We start from the raw sequence: 20,923 nt of genomic DNA, 5'->3' as shown, positions 1-20,923 counted from the left end.
AAATGAGGCAAATATTACCTGCTTGCCAAAATATTGATAGTTTAAGGATAAAAGAGATAATATATGTAAATTTCTTCAAAAAGAATCTAGCATACACTACCTATTGCATTCAGGATTCCTGCCTAGAATTTCTCACCAAACCTATGCAGTTCCAGCAAAGACTGGAAAAAAAGGTTGAAATATTTTGTGTATCTGGTAAATTCAAGTCCCTTTTCATTATCTTTTGTAAAAGTATCCAAAAGATATATAAATGTATTTATATTAATGTACCTAAATGTATAGGTATATTTAATACATGGTATATTTATATTTATATACATAAATATATAGACAGGTATATTTAATATGATATAATAATATACCTAATATACAAAATATAAATATACTAAAACAAATATGTATGCATTTACAAGTTCTTAAGGAATTGATGAAAAACTTTTTTCATTAGCTCAATGAATTCTTATAATATGATAGTTTTATAATACTGTACATCTAAAACTTTTTTCTTAAGACACAGCTTTCCGATTCACCATTTTGCTTAAATAATAACTCAGTGTGAATACTGATGATAAGGATTTAAGTTAATGTTGGAAAATATATTCATGATTTATGATTTTAACATTTCAGCTTTAAAACTACAGAAAGAGCATTTTGAAATTTTAGTTGTGTATATGATCTTAAAGTAAAATTCAGTTCCTAAATCAGAAAGATAGATGACCATTATGAATGAGTTCTTATCTTAGCCAGACTCCTGAATCCATATATATCTGTATATCTTGGTCCCTATACAGTTCCAAACTTTCTTTCAGATTTTTTAAACTTTACATTTGTTTTCTTCTATGGCTTCCACCTTTGATTTAACCACTTTCCTTAAAAAAGAATAGAAAACAATAATAGGCATGAAATTACTTTAAAAGATTTCTCATTTCATTATTTCTGATTCTATTTTCTTGTTGGCTTTTCACATAATCTTTCTGCAACAGAAGCCTCTGGCTTTTCTCTTAAACCTAGGAAAATACCGGCCAAGTAACGGTTTAACATATCTTTTTTCTTGGAATCCTGCTAAACAATTGTTTACAAATAATCCCCATTTATTTAAGACCCATCTTATTGTTATAAAAGAAAATCTTATAGGAAATGGTTTGCACTGTTAATAAATCAATATGTAAATAAATCAATATCTATATAAATCAATATGTAAATAAATCAATATGTTAATAAATAAATGTGTAAATAAATATGTTAATAAATCATAAGTAAACTTATGAAATTCTTTGGAACACTCCATCTGCTATGATGGGGGCAGGGACCAGTTATGTGTCCACTCAGTGTTAGCTCCTGTATCTCACGCCTTTTCTTTACTCAGCTGGGGCCACTGTCAGTTGCCACGGTTTCAAAACACCCGTTGCATTTTACTTCCCTAAAGATAGTTTTCTCCTGTATTACTCTATACCAACAACAAGAAAAAGCTGAACAAACCGAAGAAGTCAACAACTCTGCTCAGTTCCATCCGAAAATTGCTGGACAGCCAGGACAAATGGTTGCCCCCAGAATTGTCAGGCACGTACAGAGCCTCACAACAGTTTACCTGGGAGCAAAAACCTCTGTGGGAGCCGGGACCAGGCAGGAAAACCTGAACTGGAATTAACAAGTTGCTGGAGCTTCAGTGTGGACAGTCTGAGAGGTAACAACTCTGGGGGTGGGGGGTAGTTATAGGTGAGGCCTCCACACTTCTGTGAGTTTATCTCCAGGAAATCTACCAGTTTCCCACAGTGAAAACTGGAGAAAAATCCCCTCGGGCTTCTGGCAGGAGAAAGGGGAAAAGTAGCTATTTTGAAATACACTAGAGCATTCCGTCCTTTTAAAATTTTATTTTATTTTATATTGGTGTAGAGTTGATTTACAATGTTGTGTTAGTTTCAGATGTCCAGCAAAGTGATTTAGTTATACATATACGTATACGTATACATATACATATACATACACTATGAAAGGATTCTGTTCTTAGGAAGCCCTAGCTTCAAGTGAAACTATTTTACCAGAACCTAACCTACTGTTTTCGTTTTTGTTTTTTTTCAAACCCTAACCAAACTGTGCGAAGGGAAATACCCAGCTCCAGCCCACTGTAGACTCCTATTAGAGAAGGGGAGTTCCCAACTCCAGCTCCCTCTAGCTTTTCATGTAGGAGAAGGGAAATATCCAGCTCCAGGTCCCTCCAGCCGTCCTACCCCACCAAAGGGAGGGGCTTGCTGAGAGGCACTGGTGAAGGCCACAGCCCAGGGGCCCAAGTTCACGAACAACTCAGACCACAAGACCGCAGAACCTTCCCCCTCCCTGCAAACCTCACCACCACATTACTGAAGGCTTACTTACTTTCACCCAGTACATCATGTGTGAATTTCAACAAAACATAGCAAGACATTCTAAAAAGCAAAAAGAACACAGTTTTAAGAGATAGAGAAGACATTAGAAACAGACACAGCAGGGATGTTGGAATTATCAGGCCAGGGATTTAAAACAATTATAATTAATATGCTAAGGGCTCTAATGGAAAAAGTAGACAAAAAGCAAAAATATATGGGTAATATAAGAAGGGAAACAGCAGTCTAAGAAGGAATACAATAGAAATGCTATAGAGCAAAAAACACTAACAGAAACAAAGAATGCTTTCGATGAGTTCATTAGTAGATTGAATACAGCTAAGGAAAGAATCTCTGAGCTTGAGGGTATGTCAACAGAAACTTCCAAAACTGAAAAGCAAAAAAAAAAAAAAAAAAAAAAAAGACAAAATATTGACAGAATACACAAGAACTGTGGGACAACTACAAAAAATATAACGTGTGGATAAGGATAGAACCAGAAGAAGAAGAAAGAGAAAAAGGATCTGAAGAAACATTTGAAACGATAATGACTAAGAATTTCCCTAAATTAATGTCAGACTTCAAACCACAGATCCAGGAAGCTCAGAGAACACCAAGCTGGATAATTGCCAAAAAACCACATCTAGTATTTCATAGTAAAACTGTAGAGAATCAAGGATAAAAAATAAGTCTTGAAGGAAACCAGAGGGAGGAAAGAGCCTTATCTACATGGGAGCAAAGACAAGAATTGCATCCACCTTCCTCTCAAAAATCAAGGAAGCAAGAAGAGAATGGAATTAAATATTTAAAGTGTTGACAAAAGCAAGCAAGCAAACAAAAACACCAAGGATTCTTTATCTGCAAAATTATTCTTCAAAGGTGAAATATAAATAAAGACTTCCTCAGGCAAACAAAAACTGAGGGACTTTGTTTCAGGTAGTCCTGTCTTATAGAAACATTGAAGAAGTTCTTGAGAGAGAAGGAAAATGATACAGGTGAGAAACTCAGATATACATAAAGAAGATTAGAAAAGGAGTAAGTTAAGATAAAATAAAATATTTTTCTTATCCTTAATTGATCTAAAAGACAACAGTTTTCTGGTAAATAATAACAAAATGTATTTGATCACTATAGCACATGTATAATTGAAATGAATGACAGAAATACTACAAGAAATGGATGGAAAAATTAGGAATAATTTATAACTTACTTGTACTACCAGAGAAATGGAATAGAGTTATGTGAAGTGGATTTGGATTAGTTGTAAATGTATACTGCGAACTCTAGACAACCATTAATAGAAGTTTAAAAGAAGCATAATTAATATTATAAGAACGAAGAGAAACTGTAATCATATACATGCTTAATTAAAACCATAAAAGGCAGAAAAAGAGTGGAAAACAAAATAGGAACAAAGAACAACAGGAATTAATAGAACCAATCAAATATGTTACATATTAATTCAACTATATCAATAATCATTATAATGTCAATCATCTAAATATAGCAATTAGACGATGGAGATTGTCCGAGTGAACAAAAAAGAAAACCAAACTATATGTTGTCTAAAAGAAACCCAATTTAAATATAAAGACACATATAGATTAAAAGAAAAGGGGTGGAAAACAGGTATACCATGTGAACACCAATCAAAGCTGGAGTAGCTATACCAACAGAGCAGGCTTCAAAACAAGAAAAATTATCAAGGATAAAGAGAGGCATTACATAATGATAAAGGGGTAAATTCTCCAAGAAGACACAATACCTAATGTGTATGCACCTACCAACTCAGCATCAAAATACGTGAGGAAACAAATTGATAGAAATACAAGGATAGAAGGCATTGTTGTAGTTGGAGACTTCAACATCTCTCTATGAGAAATGGACAGGTCCAGGGGGCAGAAAAGTAGTCAGAATATAGTTGAGCTCAAAAGCCCAATCAATCAACTGGATAAAATTAACATCTGAAGACAATTTCAGCCAACAATAGCAGAATACAAATTATTTTCAAGGTCACAGGGAGTACTCACCAAGACAAACCACATTTTGGATCACAAAACACACCTTAAAATTTTTAAAGAAGAGAAATCATACAGTGTATGCTCTCTATGAATACAAAGGAAGTAAACGAGAAGTCAATAACAGAAATATAGCTGGAAAAGCCCCAAATACGTACAGATTAAACAACACACTTTCAAAGAACACATGGATCAAAGAAGAAATCTCAAGTAATGTGAAAAATATTTTGAAGTAAATTAAAACAAAAATAATTTATCAAGTTTTGTGGGAGACAGTAAAATCAGTGCATAGTGAGAAATTTGTAACACTAAACATACATTAAAAAAGAAAGATCTAAATCAATAATCTAAGCTTCCATCTTATAAAACTAGAAAAGGAAGACCAGAATAAATTCAAGTAAGCAAGAAAAGAAATAACAAAAATTAGAGCAGAAGTCAATAAAATAGAAAAATCAACAGGGAAAGTCAATGAAACCCAAACTGGTTCTTTGAAAAGATCAATACAATTGATAAACTTCTAGCCAGGCCAACTAAGAAAAAGGACACAATTTACTAAAATCAGAAATAAAAGTTGGACCATCACTACAGATCCCATGGACACTAAAAGGATGATAAATTAATATTATGAACAACTCTATGCTCACAATTTTGATAACCTAGATGAAATGGACCAATTCCTTGAAAAATATAATCTGACAAAACTCACACAAGGAGAAACTGACAATGTGATTAGGCCTATATCTTTTAAAGAAATTGAAGCAATAATTAAAACCTTCCCAAACAAAAATCAATAGGCCCATATGGATTCCATGGTTATACCAAACGTTTAATTAAGAAATGATACCAACCCTCTATACATTCTTCCATAAGACAGAAGTAGAGGGGATTTTTCCTAACTCGTTCTATGAGGCCAGTATTAACACTAATATTAATACCCAAACCAGACAAAGACAATACAAGAAGTCTACAGACCATTATCTCTCACAAATATAGATGCAAAAATCCCCAGCAAAAATGAGCAAATTGAATCTCACAATGTATAAAGGAATTGTGCATCACAATCAAGTGGAATCTATTGCAACCTATCACATCAATAGGCTAAAGAAGAAAAATTACATGACTGTATCAATTTATGCACAAAAAACATTTGATAAAATCAAACAGCTATTTATGATAAAAACTCTCAGTAGGGCTTCCCTGGTGGTGCAGTGGTTGAGAGTCCGCCTGCCGATGCAGGGGACACGGGTTCGTGCCCCGGTCCGGGAGGATCCCACATGCCGCGGAGCGGCTGGGCCCGTGAGCCATGGCCGCTGAGCCTGTGCATCCGGAGCCTGTGCTCCGCAACGGGAGAGGCCACAACAGTGAGAGGCCCGCGTACCGCATAAAAAAAAACCAAAAAACAAACAAACAAAAAAACCCTCTCAGTAAACTTGGAATACTACTTCCTGAACTTGACAAAGAACAAAAAAATAAAACTACATTTCATGTGACACTAATGGTGAGAAACTAGAAGTTTTATTGCTAAGATCAGAAACAAAGCAAGAATGTCCTTTCTCACCACTCCTTCTTAATACTGTATTGGGAGTCCTAGTTAATGCAATAGGACAAGAAAAAGAAAAGAAAGGTATACATATTGGAAAGGAAGAAATAAAATTGTCTGTTCACAGATGACTTGATTGTCTATGTATAAAATCCAAAATAATTGATTAAAAAATTCTTGTAACTAATAAACTATATAGCAAGTTTGCAGGATACAAGGTTAACAGATAAAAGTCAATTGCTTTCCTATATACCAGCAATCAACAAATGGAATTTGAAATTAAAAGCAAAATATCATTAATATCAGTACCCTCCAAAGTGAAATACTTTAGTATAAATCTAATGAAATATGTATAAAATCTGTATTAGGAAAACTACAAAACTCTGATGAAAGAAATTATAAAAGAACTAAGTAAGTGGAGAAATATAGTCCACATTTACAGCCAGGAAGACTCAATATTTTCAAGATGTTACATCTTCCCAACTTGATTTATAGATTTAACATAATCCCAATCAAAATCCCAAACAAGTTATTTTGTGGATATTGACAAATTGATTCTCAAGTTTTATGAAGAGGCAAAAGACCCAGAATAGCCAACACAATATTGAAGAAGAACAAAGTTGCAAGGCGAACACTAGCCAATTTCAAGACTTACTGTAAAGCTACAGTAATAGAGACAGTGGTATTGGCAAAAGAATAGGCAAATAGACCCGAGGAACAGAACAGAGAGCCTAGAAACAGACACACATAAATATAGTCAACTAATCTTTTACAAAGGAGCAAAAGTAATACAATGGAGAAAATATCATCTTTCAACAGATAGTGCTAGAACAATTGGACACATATATGCAAAAAATAATAATTTAGATGGAGACTTCTCACAGGGAGTGAGTTCACTGCACTCACTATGGTGTGTGTGCCTGTTTGTTTGTGTTATTAACCACCATTATATGAACTAAACCACTTAAAAATTATACTATACTTTACACACTTTATAGCACAGAAATTTTCAGTGAAAGGCTTGATGAGGACATACTCAGATGAGGAAATAGCTTCCAACACTCCAGAAGATTCCCTGGACCACTCTCAGCACTATCTGCCCCACAGGTAACTGCTCATCTAACTTCTGTCACCAGAGATTACTTTGAGCTGCTTTTGACTATACATAAATGGAATCATACAGGATGTTTTTTTTTTTTTACATCTTTATTGGAGTATAATTGCTTTACAATGGTGTGTTAGTTTCTGCTTTATAACAAAGTGAATCAGTTATACATATATTCCCATATCTCTTCCCTCTTGCATCTCCCTCCCTCCCACCCTCCCTATCCCACCCCTCTAGATGGTCACAAAGCACCGAGCTAATCTCCCTGTGTTATGCAGCTGCTTCCCACTAGCTATCTACCTTACGTTTGGTAGTGTATATATGTCCATGCCTCTCTCTCGCTTTGTCACAGCTTACCCTTCCCCTTCCCCATATCCTCAAGTCCATTCTCTAGTAGGTCTGTGTCTTTATTCCTGTCTTACCCCTAGGTTCTTCATCACATTTTTTTTCTTAAATTCCATGTATATGTGTTAGCATACGGTATTTGTCTTTCTCTTTCTGACTTACTTCACTCTGTATGACAGACTCTAGGTCTATAGGATGTATTTTTTTAATTGATTTCCTTAACTCAACATTGTATCTCTGAGATTTATCCATGCAGTTACGCGAATTATTAATTAATTCACTGGAATTACTATATCATAGTCCACTGAACGAATATAGCACTATTCAGTGAACCATTATACTGATGGGCATTTGACTTGTTTCAAGTTCTTGGCTATTGTGAATAAATCTAATATGACAATTTTGGTATAAATTTTAGTGGGCATAAGCATGTATTTCTACTAAGAATATCAAATTATGTTTTGAAAACTGTTAAATAGATGAAAAGAATCGAGCATTGATCTGTCCTGCCTTTCCTAAACAATGCAATAGCTGTAACACTAGATAACCAAACGGTAGAAGAGGGACATTTCTATTTCTAAGCATATTCCAGTTGATAAACAAAGGTGGAATGTTTGAACTAGAATAGAAAATACATGTAATAACATTTTGAAAAGTCCATAAAAAAAGAAGTGCATTAAAATATGAGGTCGATAGTCAGATGCATGTGCACACATATAATTTTTCACATAATACATCGTTATGGTTCACACACATACAGAGAACACGTATTACGGGATTTTAAAGCTGATACGCGTGGCTCTGTGCATCTGGATTATCACAGGTGACATAACTCAGGTACTGACAAGAGGGGCTGGCAGCGTCCTAAATCTACGGGAGGAAATGGACCCAGCAGTTCTGGATGCAGAGCTCTTGGTCCCCCACTAGGTCCTTCCAAGACAACTACTACAGAGTGCATCACGGGAGTCACAGAGCGCTGTTTGTATCAAGGGTGATTGCTGCGAAGTGCTGGAGGGAATGAATCAAACGTTATCTCCCTTTCTCTAGGGAGAATGGGTAAGAACACTGAACAGGTGGAGCTCCAGGGAGGAACGAGATCTAGACCACTAGGAGTGTACCTTGGTGTGTTCTCAAGTTACAGGAAGGCTGATGCTCTGTACGTGGTGAAGCACTGCACCCAGCGGGTCCCACCCTGGCATGATTACATAATTACCTTAGAGCATTCTTTTCCTCATGTTTGTAGATGGTACAGCCCCTGCTGAGAACAGCTCCAAGTACAAACAGGAAGGAAACAGCCCTGCCCTCCAGTCCAGTGAGGAAGATAAACAAGCCTGTAGCAATTACAACTCAGTTGGTAAGAGACATGCTCTGCGTAGGCACGGATGCTGGGAGGACACAGAGAGAAAAGAGGCCACGTTGTTTATGATCCCTTTGTAAATTCCAGTTTTTGGGACAGATTTGCTATACAAGTTAGTAACCAACCATTATGTGACATAAAGAAGTCAATTTCAATACCTCACACTGCTCTTAATTAGGTTTTGTTACTTTTTTCAGAGTAACATGAGTGAAGGCACCTATTCCTCTGACAATCAAGCTTTACTTTTCAGTAAAAGAAACATGCAAAATGGGTCCAAAATTAGTTACATATACATGACCACGGTCACTTGGTGAGTCATTACAGAAGATGAGGTATGTACTACTTTCAGTGCCCAGACTTACATTTTCAGTTCTTAATAAACATGTTCTGGAATCATCATGGATTCTGCCATGTTTACCAAATTCTACAAGCTAGGAGAGTGTGTACATGTTTTTGATGCTTTACTTACAGATCAGTGGCATATTACAGGTGAAAATTCCCAAAAGTAATACATTGGTTTAAAGAAATTACATCGAAGTTCTACCCTAGTGGGTTTTAAAGATCACCTGACTTACTCCATCATCTAAGAGATGAAGAAAGTAAGGTTCAGAGAGTATTCAAAGTGTGCTTAATGGCTCTACATGTATTAGGTGGTAATTATAGAACCAGAACATGGATTTAAGTACTATTCTACTGGACCATGATAAGTATTTAAATTCATCACTTGCAAATGTAAGTCTAAGAGGGAAGAAGATTAAATATAATCTATAGGACAATAATGAGATAAGGTAAGGTAAACAGTGACACCCAAAATCTGAAGGAAAAAGTATCTTAAAATCTTTCTTGAAAACCAACTTAATTGTGATTTAAATTAAAAAAATACGGGGCTTCCCTGGTGGTGCAGTGGTTGAGAGTCCGCCTGCCAATGCAGGGGACGCAGATTCGTGCCCCGGTCTGGGAAGATCCCACATGCCGCGGAGCAGCTGGGCCCATGAGCCATGGCCGCTGAGCCTGTGCGTCCGGAGCCTGTGCTCCGCAACGAGAGAGGCCACGACAGTGAGAGGCCCGCGTACCGCAAAAAAAAAAAAATATATATGGAAAACATTTGAGTAATATTGTTCCCTTTGAATGATGTCTTCTCACATTCAATTTTCACTTTTCTGAATTTTCAGGTAGTATTTATTCAATTAAAATTCAAAAGGTAGAACTAGCTTGTCATCAGTATACTTTCAGCTTACACCTGGAAATTGTCGATCTTAACTGCAAAGTAGATGTTCACGGTGAAGAACAGAGCAGAACTTTGATGATTTTTCATCCTTCGTATTATTGTTCTTTTTTTTGATGTTTTTTAATGAAGTTAGCTATTCAGTATACCTATTTTTACTGTGAGTGTCTAAGAAGAAAAAAAAATTCTTGTAATGACTGTATTTCACAATTTCATCTATTTTACATTTTAGTCCAATATTGCAGGTTTTCTGAAGTAATCTACATTTTCTGATTTTCCATCCAGCATTGTGTTCACTACCTACAATATTAGTTTATTATTCTTACCTGCTATTTTATTACCCTTAAGCAATTTGCTTAACAATGTTGCACTGTAAAACCAATTGCTATTTTTTCATTTCTTTTACTATTTGCTATCTAATTTATGGGGAATGTCAATAAAATGCATACAGAGTTTCAATGATATTAAGGTATTTATGAAGTAAATAAAAATATAATTATTCATTTCAACTTATAATTTATCTTCTATTAGCTCCTGAAAAGCAATGCTATTTTTTTCCTGTCGGTCACACACGGGAAATGAAGTTGAATTGCACTGCACTAACCCCGTAGTGATCAATGCAGCCCCACCCACTGATCTCACATTACAGAAATCAAATATAATGTACATGAAAGAACGTTATAATAAAGAAATCTGAATCTTTTAAAACTCATTTTAAATGCGGAAAGTCTTTCACAGCTTTAATGGTTACATTTTTACTAATGAATCACTTAATAAACACTGCACAACTGATGAATTCAAATGGATCAATTTATCAAAGTACTATAGTTAAAACCACTACCATAAGGGATACAAAAATGTAATGCAGGCTATCTCTCAAGCTAATGGCATCTAGTAGACAGTGAAGTTCACCAGTGCCTATAAAACAAGGTAAATGAAAAATACTCGAGAGGTATAAGCCAAATGCAGAGTTGGAAGTAATCATATTTAATTAAAGAGATGACAGAATTCTTTACAAAACAAGTGACATTTGAAATTGTCCCATAATTACATTTAGACTTTGATATGAAATATAGGGACAGGTGGCATAGGTCATTCCACACTGTGGGAACAGCATATGCAGAAGCATGATTTTTAAACATTATGAGGCACTTTCAGGAAAGAGCAAGATGTACCACCCTTCCCTGAGATTCAGTTCTCCATTTACAACTCTGAGTATGTTTTCTTCAGATGGACAGGCGCTTCTCGCCTGCTATGAGACACAGGCCTAATATGGCTCTAACGTCTTCCACTGAAAACCACCTCCTTCTGCTGCTCCCTTCTTGACATCCAGCTTTTGACTCTTCTCTTTATGTCATCCTCCAAAATCAAAGCTGATCAAGTCATATAGATTTTATTGCCCAGTGATCCTTGCATTAATTCTCTTTCGCATAACAATTATACTGCCTTAAATTATGCTTTTGTGTTATAAATATGACTGATTTACATTAGAGACATAAATTCGCTGAACTAACTATAATACAGAATAAAAATTGGCTTTTATGACTTAGGCTATTGGCCAAGATAGAGTAACAGGGATAGGATTTAATCTCCTCCATAAGACAATAAAAACTTAATATATGAAACAATGGTATTCAAACTATGGACATAAGGCAATAAAGTCAGTGATCCATAGAAATGAGAAAAATTGAGGTGAGCCCTAACAACACCCCTGCTGACCGCCTGGATAGAATCCCCGGGAAGGGCACAGGCATAGGAGGAAATGACTCAAGGCCAGGGAGAGAAACACATACCAACATTAGATGCAATCTTACTCCATCCTCACACAGGCCAAGAAGAGTGCCCTTCCCTCATCCAGAGTACATGGGGCACTGGGTAAATTACTTGGAAGTTCCATGCCTCGGTAAGGAGGTATAATTAGCCCTAAACCAACACTGCTCTAGTCCAACCTAAAAAACTTTAGTCCAGCCTAAGAAACCTTAATGCAAAATACAAAAGGATCAAACTCTTTCTAAATAACTACATCCCACAACAGAGCTTAGTAACATTTACAAGAATCTGAAAAATATCTACCACAGAGTAAAGTAAAACTCACATCTGACATCCAATAAAAAATTACCAGGCATACAAAGTAGCAGGACAATTCAACCCATCACAAGGTGATAAGAAGTCAATCAGAGCTGACTTAGAACTGACACAGACGTTAGCATTAACAGACAAGGACAATAAAACAATAATTATAACTAGATCCCATGTATTCCAAGTGGTTAGTAAAGATATAGAAGATTAAAAAGTCCCAACTCCAACTTCTAGATGTGAAAAGTACAATATCTGAGATTAAAAAAGAAACACATTGAATGGTATTGCCAGCATTAGACATTACAAAGAAAAATAAAATAGTAAATTTGAACTTATGAAATAGAATAAGCATTAAAACAAATAAATAGGTCATCACAAGTGGCCAACTATACATGTAATTAGAATGTCTAGATTAGAAGAGGGAACAGAAATATATGTGAAGAAGCAAAATGCCTGGAACACACAGACCCAACTTCCTCAACAAAGCCAGACACAAGAAACACGAAGAATATTATACATATAATAGTCTTATATATATATAAGAATATTATAAAGCACACTGTGATCAAATTGCTCAAAACGAGTGATAAAGAAGAAAATTTTCAATGAGCCAAAGAGAAAAAGAACCAAGATTTTCATTATGAAGGAATAAAGAGACAAGTATAAACTAAAAATACTAGTCAAACTCAGATCGAGTGTTTTCCTTAAGATTAAATAACACTGGCCACGGAAGAATCCTAAAGGTGAGGACAGCCTGGGGAAGCAAGCATCCCTAACAACGTTAAGAGCTTCTTCGGGTCTTAAACTGAAGAAACCAAAGTTGAAAAGATAGCGTGGAGACAAGCGAACACCTGAAAATTGATAACTTACTAAATATTAATGGAAGTTTTATAAATATTTTTAAAATTGTGATAATGAAAAGCTAGTTTTGTAGAAAAAGAAAGCCCTTGTATCTCAGGTATGCACTGTGGAGTGTTTAAGTTGGAAATGAGAGGGAATCCAAATTTACTTTTAAATATTGCTGAAAAAAATGATGTTGAAGAGAAACGAAAGAAGACATTGATCATGGTTCATTATACTATTCTTTTTGTGTTTGCTTTCTATTATAAAAGGAGTTTTAAAGAAGCTATAAAGATGTGTTTTTCAAACACCATTTTATTCTAAGTATGCCTACATAATTTTGACAACAAAAAATACATTCAGAATGTACAAATTAACAATTTTATTCTATTGTCGTAGATAGCCACTATTTTCCTATATTTCCACTTAAGGAAAAAGCTAGTGAACAACAACAATAAAAATATCCTATTAATGAAAACTTCATATACAGCAACTATCAGTGAATGTATAGATTCGAACTAGGAAATTGCAGCTGAAGTTAAAAGGCAGATTTTAATTTTTTTTATATCTTGTACTGTTTATCTTGAAAATGCTATTTATTTAAGACAAAATAGTAAAAGAAATGGGTTTGCTCATAATCAAAACCAGAATGTACTCAAGGCTATCTTCTAAGGGCATTTATTAATTAAAAAACCTTTCAAATGAAATACCTAAAACCAATGCAGCTAAATAAAATTGATCTTTGCCACATTTACCTATCCAGGTGGAGAGTAGAATAGAGCTTTTCGTAAGTGGCCTCTCCATCGTGTTCTAGCTAAAAAGGCTCCAACAGTGGCTTCCTGCTAATGTAGCTGTTGGAATCCATATTGATAAACATAAAAGAAAGCTGAATATATCACTTCAGTTTAGAGAACGATTCTGAAAATTGAGAGCATCATTTCTGCCATGGTAACGCAGCTTAGATTTCAGTCTATATGAAAATAAATGTGTAATCACTACACCATTAATGCCTCAACAGTTGGAAGCAATGATGCATAACCAAACTGTATTATAGAGGCTGAATCTGTGTGGATCTGAAATTGAATGTAATTCAAAATCATTTGGTCTAAATGTTTTTCTTTTTTTTATTAGTATATGATTAGCTGTTTATATAGTGATATCCAGAAGATCCCTAAAACTTTTGTTTAATATTTAACCCCACTAATCAAGAGGCAGCAGCCTAAAATACACACACACACACACACACACACACACCACACACATTCACAGAAGTACAGAACTGATATTTTTTTTAATTTGAAAGGCAATAATAGAAAAGGTCAGTAAAATAATGCAAAGGCATAGTGGAAAGGAATAAAGAAAGAAGATAATACAGTTAATGGAATGAGAGAACAAATTAAGGAGAGGAAATAAATAGAAGTAATAAATGTCACATAATAAATTTCATTTTTTTCATTTTATGTTGAAGAAAGGGAATAAATGCTTTTAAAAATACAGAAAGGGGCTTCCCCGGTGGCGCAGTGGTTTGGAATCTGCCTGCCAATGCAAGGGACACGGGTTCGAGCCCTGGTCTGGGAAGATCCCACACGCCGTGGAGCAACTAGGCCCGTGAGCCACAACTACTGAGCCTGTGCGTCTGGAGCCTGTGCTCTGCAACAAGAGAGGCTGCGACAGTGAGACGCCCACGCACCGCGATGAAGAGTGGCCCCCGCTCAATGCAACTGGAGAAAGCCCTCGCACAGAAACGAAGACCCAACATGGCCAAAAATAAATAAATAAATTTATTTTTTAAAAAGAGCTAACTAGGCTGTACATAGGATTAAAAAAAAAAAGAAATATCATGAATACAGGATAGAATAAATAACTGAATGTATGGATTATACCACAGAAAGGTAAAACATATTCTGAATAAATCTGAGGCCCAGAAAGTGAGTGAAGAAGATGACTGGTACTCCAGGAGGAATCAGCAGAAAGAATAAGAAAGATAAGAGATTTCCATTGGATCTCATTTATGTGGGAAATACAGGAGGGATGGCATATACGTGCAGTTCTATAAATGGTTTTAATGTAGTCATATAATGACTGTGAATTAACTATCACTGGATCAATACAGATGAAATAAAACACAGAAATTAATGTAATGTCAAATATAAATGAAATATACTAAAAATACATAACTAAATGCAACAAACAAATAAGAATTCAAAATATTTTTATTTTTCCCTATGTCCTACTAGATTTTGCACAGATATTTCCAGAAAAAAAAAATTGCTCCAAAGATTATTTTTTAATAATGGAAGACTTGAAAAAATCTATAAGCATATTTTGATGAGAAAAATAGTATATTTATTTAACATTAAAGTATCTGTAGGAAATTATTTGTGAAAAAATATGACAGAGTCTTTTCAATGTCAATGATTTTCTACTTAATTACATAAATGTTGATTGTCCATTTTTTAAATTTCTAGTTACCCAACTAAACGAGGTAAAGGGGCTTTAAAAACAATGCCCTGAGTGACAGTGTGACCCTACGTGAGATGGGGCTCTTCTCTCTGGCACATTCATCCCGTTCACAATAACACCAATTACCACAGTACTCGGTTACAGCTCACGTTCAGCTTTCGATTTAGCCTGTTTTGTTGTTGTTGTTCTTGCTCCTTTCTTGCTTTCTTTTTGGTTTATTCAAGGTTTTCTTTTCCTTTCTTGTTAATTGAATTTTTCTGTCTATTGTTTCACAACTTAAAATTTAGTTAATTCTTTAAATTTCACGGGACTTCCCTGGTGGCACAGTGATTAAGAATCTGCCTGCCAATGCAGGGGACACGGGTTCAAGCTCTGGTCTGGGAAAATCCCACATGCCACAGAGCAACGAAGCCCGTGGGCCACAACTACTGAGCCTGCGCTCTAGAGCCCGTGAGCCATAACTACTGAGCCCACGTGCCACAACTACTGAAGCCCGTGTGCCTAGAGCCCGTGCTCCACAACAAGAGAAGCCACCACAACGAGAAGTCCACGCACCGCAACGAAGAGTAGCCCCCGCTCACCACAACTAGAGAAAGCCCACACGCAGCAACGAAGATCCAACGCAGCCAAAAATAAGTAAATAAATTAAAAAAAAAAATTTTGCTAACATTTTACACACATATTAGACAAGTAGGCCTATCTCCCTGATAACCATTTCCTACTGTTCTGTGACATTTTAGTTGCATATTAATTTAATATGATCTAAATTACACCACCACTGTTACATGTATCACAAATGTCTTCATATCCACACACCTAATCCGTCCTTGCACCTCTGTGCTTCCTTCTAGGCCCGGTTTTCCTCCACATTAAGAACAATCTTTAGAAAATTCTATAATCAAACTATGTAAAAGATAAACACTCTCAAGTATATTGCCTGAAAAAACTTTACCGTACACTTGTTTGGATTAGTTAGGATAAGTATAAAATTACAGGTTAACAGTTATTTTCTCTCAGATATTTGAGGTTACTATGCCATTGGATTCTGGCTTCCATCTCTACTACTGAGAAGTCTATTATTATTGAAACATTTGTCTTTTGTTTAGGTAATTTGCATGTTCTGTCTGTGTGCTTTTCAGATAATCTTTTTGCTTTTAACACTTTGTGATTTCAGTCCAGCATATGTTGGTGTGGGTTTGTACCTATTTATCCTGCCCAGGAGTTTCCTCGTGTCTTTCATCTATTCTGTAACATTATCTGCAAGTATATCTGTAGGAGGAAACCCTTTTATCATCTGATTTTTATGTGAAATAATCTTAGCTCAGAAGACTTTGTGTATCTCTAATTCACTTACGCTCAGAGGATGTGGAATGCCTTACAAGTAAATCTGGGAAGGAAACTTGGCCATGACGTGATCATTATCGACCTTGTTCCTTTTGTTTCTCTCTCTTCTGTTCCTGCTTTCCACACGTTTCACCTCACAGTATTACCCAGTAAGACACTGATTATTGATGGCTGGTATCTCTAAAATTTCATTCATAAATTTGTCTCTCACACTAAGGTACATTATTCAAAATATTCTCTATCATTAATAAAAGTGACATTTTACTTCCATAATTATTTTGTAAAGTTGTTCTGGGCCAGATGGAAAAGAACATTGCCTTTTAATAAGGAATCCCTCAAAACTCCCAACAATACCAATACCTTAAAATAAATGTCCTTTCTGTTTTCGCTGTATTCTCTTCTTTGGAATTCTTACATGATCTATGTTGGGTATCTTTTTCCATACTTATCTCTCTTAACTCTTCTGCTTTTTCCATCTTTTAAACCAGAGTGTGATTTGTCCAGCTCTACACTCCAGTTTTCTAATTACTTCATATTTTAACAGCTATGTTTTATGCTATTTAACGCATATATTGAGGTTTTAATTTCCATGGTAGAATTTCTAATTATTTCTTTTGCAGGTCTGTCTGGTGTATTGTTTTTCAGTAGCTTGTTATATTTTAATCACTCGTATAATTGACTATTTAAAATATATTGATTTTATTTACTTTTTACTTTTTTTTTTTTTTTGGCCACACTGCATGGGTTGCAGGATCTTAGTTCCTTGACCAGGGACTGAACCCAGCCGTGCAGTGCAAGCCCCAAGTCCTAACCACTGGACCGCCAGGAAATTCACGAACATATATTGATTTTAGATTCTGCATCCCTCTTATGTAACCCTATCATGTAAAACTTTGTGGTCACATTTTTGCTTGCTGTGTCATATAACTTGCACTAATAGTGGAAGCTTCCTTGTGTGTTCTGGAATTGGATTGTGAACTCATGTTCAGGTGGTCTTATCTATAAGAGTCTTGTGTGTCCTGAGCCAGGGATGTATCTTTCTGGCAGTATTTTCAGTTTGCAACTGATTTTAAATGTTCATGTCTTTTACTGCATGTTCCCAGACCACACAGAATTTGTAAATTTGATGCATGGTTACAAATATCCAGAGAAGACTTTATTTTCACCCAGAGACGGGGTGCAATAGAAAAACTGCCTCGATGCCTTTCCTCCTCAGCTTGGAAGTTTTGAATCTACTCCTGCACTAAAATACCTTGAAGCCTCCTTCTTCATAGAAGCTTTCACTTCACTTCCCTGAACCAGGAAGCCCCCGTTCTCCTGACTGCACATGATTATTAAAATTTAAACTCTTCAGATTTGAAACCTGACTTGATATTGTTAATTTTTCAGTATGATACTGTATTTGGTTATATTTGTTTAGAAAGCCCATTTTATATAAACCTGGTAAAAACTTTACAGGTGAACATAATATATGTTTGTTTTTTTTGTTTCAAAATAACCCAAAAAAGAGTGTTGGGAATTGAGAAGAGGTAAAGGTGAACTGTATTTTGTCATAGAGAAGTTCGGTGATGGGTGTGTAGTTGTTTCGAGTACTACTTCCTGTATTTTTGCACATGCCTAAAGTTGCCCACAATCACAGTACTTTTTAACCCAACCGTGGTTAGTACTTGCAAGAGCCCTTCTGCCCCTCACCCTCGTCCTCCGTGAGGCAGGACCAGCTTCTGGTTACAGCTCTGTTTTTCAGTTTTACACTGGTACTAAACCTTATTTTTGAATTCTGTTTTACACTTAAATTATATTTTATCGGGCTTCCCTGGTGGTGCAGTGGTTGAGAGTCCGCCTGCCGATGCAGGGGACGCGGGTTCGTGCCCCGGTCCGGGAAGATCCCACATGCCGCGGAGCGGCTAGGCCCATGAGCCATGGCCGCTGAGCCTGCGCGTCCAGAGCCTGTGCTCCGCAACGGGAGAGGCCACAACAGTGAGAGGCTTGCATACCGCCAAAAAAAAAAAAAAAAAATTATATTTTATCTGTAAATTTTAGAAATTTTGTACCAAAATTCTTTTTTCCGATAATTTAATTTGCCTTATGTTTTTTAATTAAAAAAGAATAATTTATTTAGACCAGGGCACCTATTTGCATTATTTTAAGATTACAACTGAACATCCATCTTTTTGAAAACAGGATGAGAGGGGATTTGAACAGTATCACTTAAATCATAGATTATATTCTCAATGATAACTCTGGCTTTATTACTTAATCAAACTTTCACACTTTCAAGATAAAAACAACTGCCATTCTTTAAGGCTCTTGAAATTCTACCCTTAGGACAGTTTTTAGAATGCATTTCTGCAACTCTCCGTGCCAATGTCAAATCATCACCTCTGAAATTGAAATTTTATGACACTCCAAGGAACCCACAAACTATTTAATAAAACTAGAGAACAAACTGGGTAACAAGTTTGAAATAAAAAACAGGTACCTTAAGCAATGGTGGCATCACTGCAGTAAGCACACTCCTTTCCAGTTTGAAGGATAATATTCATTGGAAACTACAAGTTTAGGTACATTGTGGAGATGAACGCATTGGCCAGTGGATATGCACATATTTAGACTGAGGCTTACTTAATATCTGTTAAATAAAATGGGCAGTTTAACTGTTTTCACATATGTAGACACTGAGCTTTAACTTTCAATATCAATAAGACAGAGTTACAACAAATTTATATTTTCCTTTAATTGTCTCAATTCAATATGTCTTCTTTCCTGACCAATGGTGTCTATGGACAGTGGATTTATATGTGCAGGGTACTGAAACGTAAAACGTTTTACTATCATACCAAGTATTAAAATGTTTTTCCTCTAAGGACTGAAAACGTTTTGGAAGAGAAGTGATGAGAGCTGAATTAGGTACACACCTGCCTGGCATCTCCATCTCTTCTTTGGGTGCTTCTGTCAGCCAGCTTTGAAATAGCTGCACACTTAGGCCAAGGAGTAAGACGTAGTGTACCTGGTTCAGCCTTAAATGTCATCTTTCGCTTTTGTAGATTTTTAAATCTTTTCACCAAAGACAGACACAATCAATCTGTCCTAAATGAATGCGTGTAGGTTGCACGTCAAACTTAAAATCTGCATACGGTGCAATCAGATTCACTGTCAAATACATTTTTTTTGCCCAGCAGTAGTTTTGCATCAGATGATGTGGGAAAAAAATCAAAACTACTAGACTTTCTTTCCTTGGGATCATCATACTTGCTTTTTTCCCCAAAGGAGAACGTGGCATAGCCTACTTAGTATTTCGAAGTTTAAAGAAGAGAGTAAATCCACGGTTAGCGTCTCATCGTGGGGTGCTATCATTTCTGTCTTGGGAATGATGGACATGTTTCAAAAGAAATTTAAGCCTTGGTGCCCTTTCAAATACAGAACAATAGCAAAAAGCATGTGTTTCCTTCATCTCCTGAACTCTAAGCTTGATTAAGCTCAGTAAAGGGCCACTAACACCATCAGACAGCTTTAGAAAACTATTTTTATTAGTTCTTTCCAGATGACTATAAACGCCAAGAATTCATGAAGATACATTTGCTTCCTTTTGTGAAAGCCGTTCAACGTCGTCTTTGATATGAAGATCACAAGTATTGCTTCCTAGTTAAAACAGACAAAACTGTCCATGAATAGGAGCCTCTTTTAGAAAACAAATCATGTTTATGCAATTCTGTAGCTCTGGAAAGCAGTTTCTAGGAAAATGAGGGCAGGACATGACCAGGAAGAAAAAAAATCTAACTAGCATTTATAACCTTAACAGCCAGTTGTTAAAATACAACAATACCTATGGACAGTTATGAAATGACAGACACTCTTATTTTACTAGGCATTTAATATGAATAAATGAATAGGTATAACATATGAGGCATTAAAGAAAAATGAAATTAACTGTAGCATACTCTATCCATCTTAAGATATAGAACTTGGAATATTACAAATCATAAAAGAATATAGAAGAAAGGTGGAGGTGGTGCCAGTACAGGTTTTTATCTTCTTAAATTACTGCCCACCCCCAAGAAACAACCCTAGAGGGACTGATACAGAGACACGCTCACACACACACACTCACATATATAATCTCTCTCTATATATCCTCTTTATAAATTAATAACATCTACAACAATGACAACACAAAAGGCGATGAGGCAGCCTCAGGCACCCCGCGTTGTGTTTGGTAGGGGAGAAGAAACACAAAAACAGTTACAAGT

The 20,923-nt window shown here is 35.8% G+C and overlaps 1 long non-coding RNA gene across 2 annotated transcripts; it reads left to right on the top strand.

Annotated features, from left to right (window-relative positions):
• The first annotated feature begins 1,497 nt into the window (after positions 1-1,497).
• Positions 1,498-18,237, top strand: LOC117308728 (uncharacterized). 2 transcript variants are annotated; one of them, XR_004522898.1, is made up of 5 exons: positions 1,498-1,684; positions 6,917-7,025; positions 8,612-8,722; positions 8,923-9,057; positions 17,780-18,237. It is a non-coding gene; the product is annotated as an uncharacterized lncRNA (long non-coding RNA). The 2 variants fall into 2 exon arrangements; XR_004522899.1 differs by lacking the exon at positions 8,923-9,057.
• The last annotated feature ends 2,686 nt before the right edge of the window (positions 18,238-20,923 follow it).

This window comes from Tursiops truncatus, chromosome 17, assembly GCF_011762595.2.
Source record: "Tursiops truncatus isolate mTurTru1 chromosome 17, mTurTru1.mat.Y, whole genome shotgun sequence".
Lineage (NCBI taxonomy): Eukaryota > Metazoa > Chordata > Mammalia > Artiodactyla > Delphinidae > Tursiops > Tursiops truncatus.
This window is presented reverse-complemented; position numbering and strand designations above follow the sequence as displayed.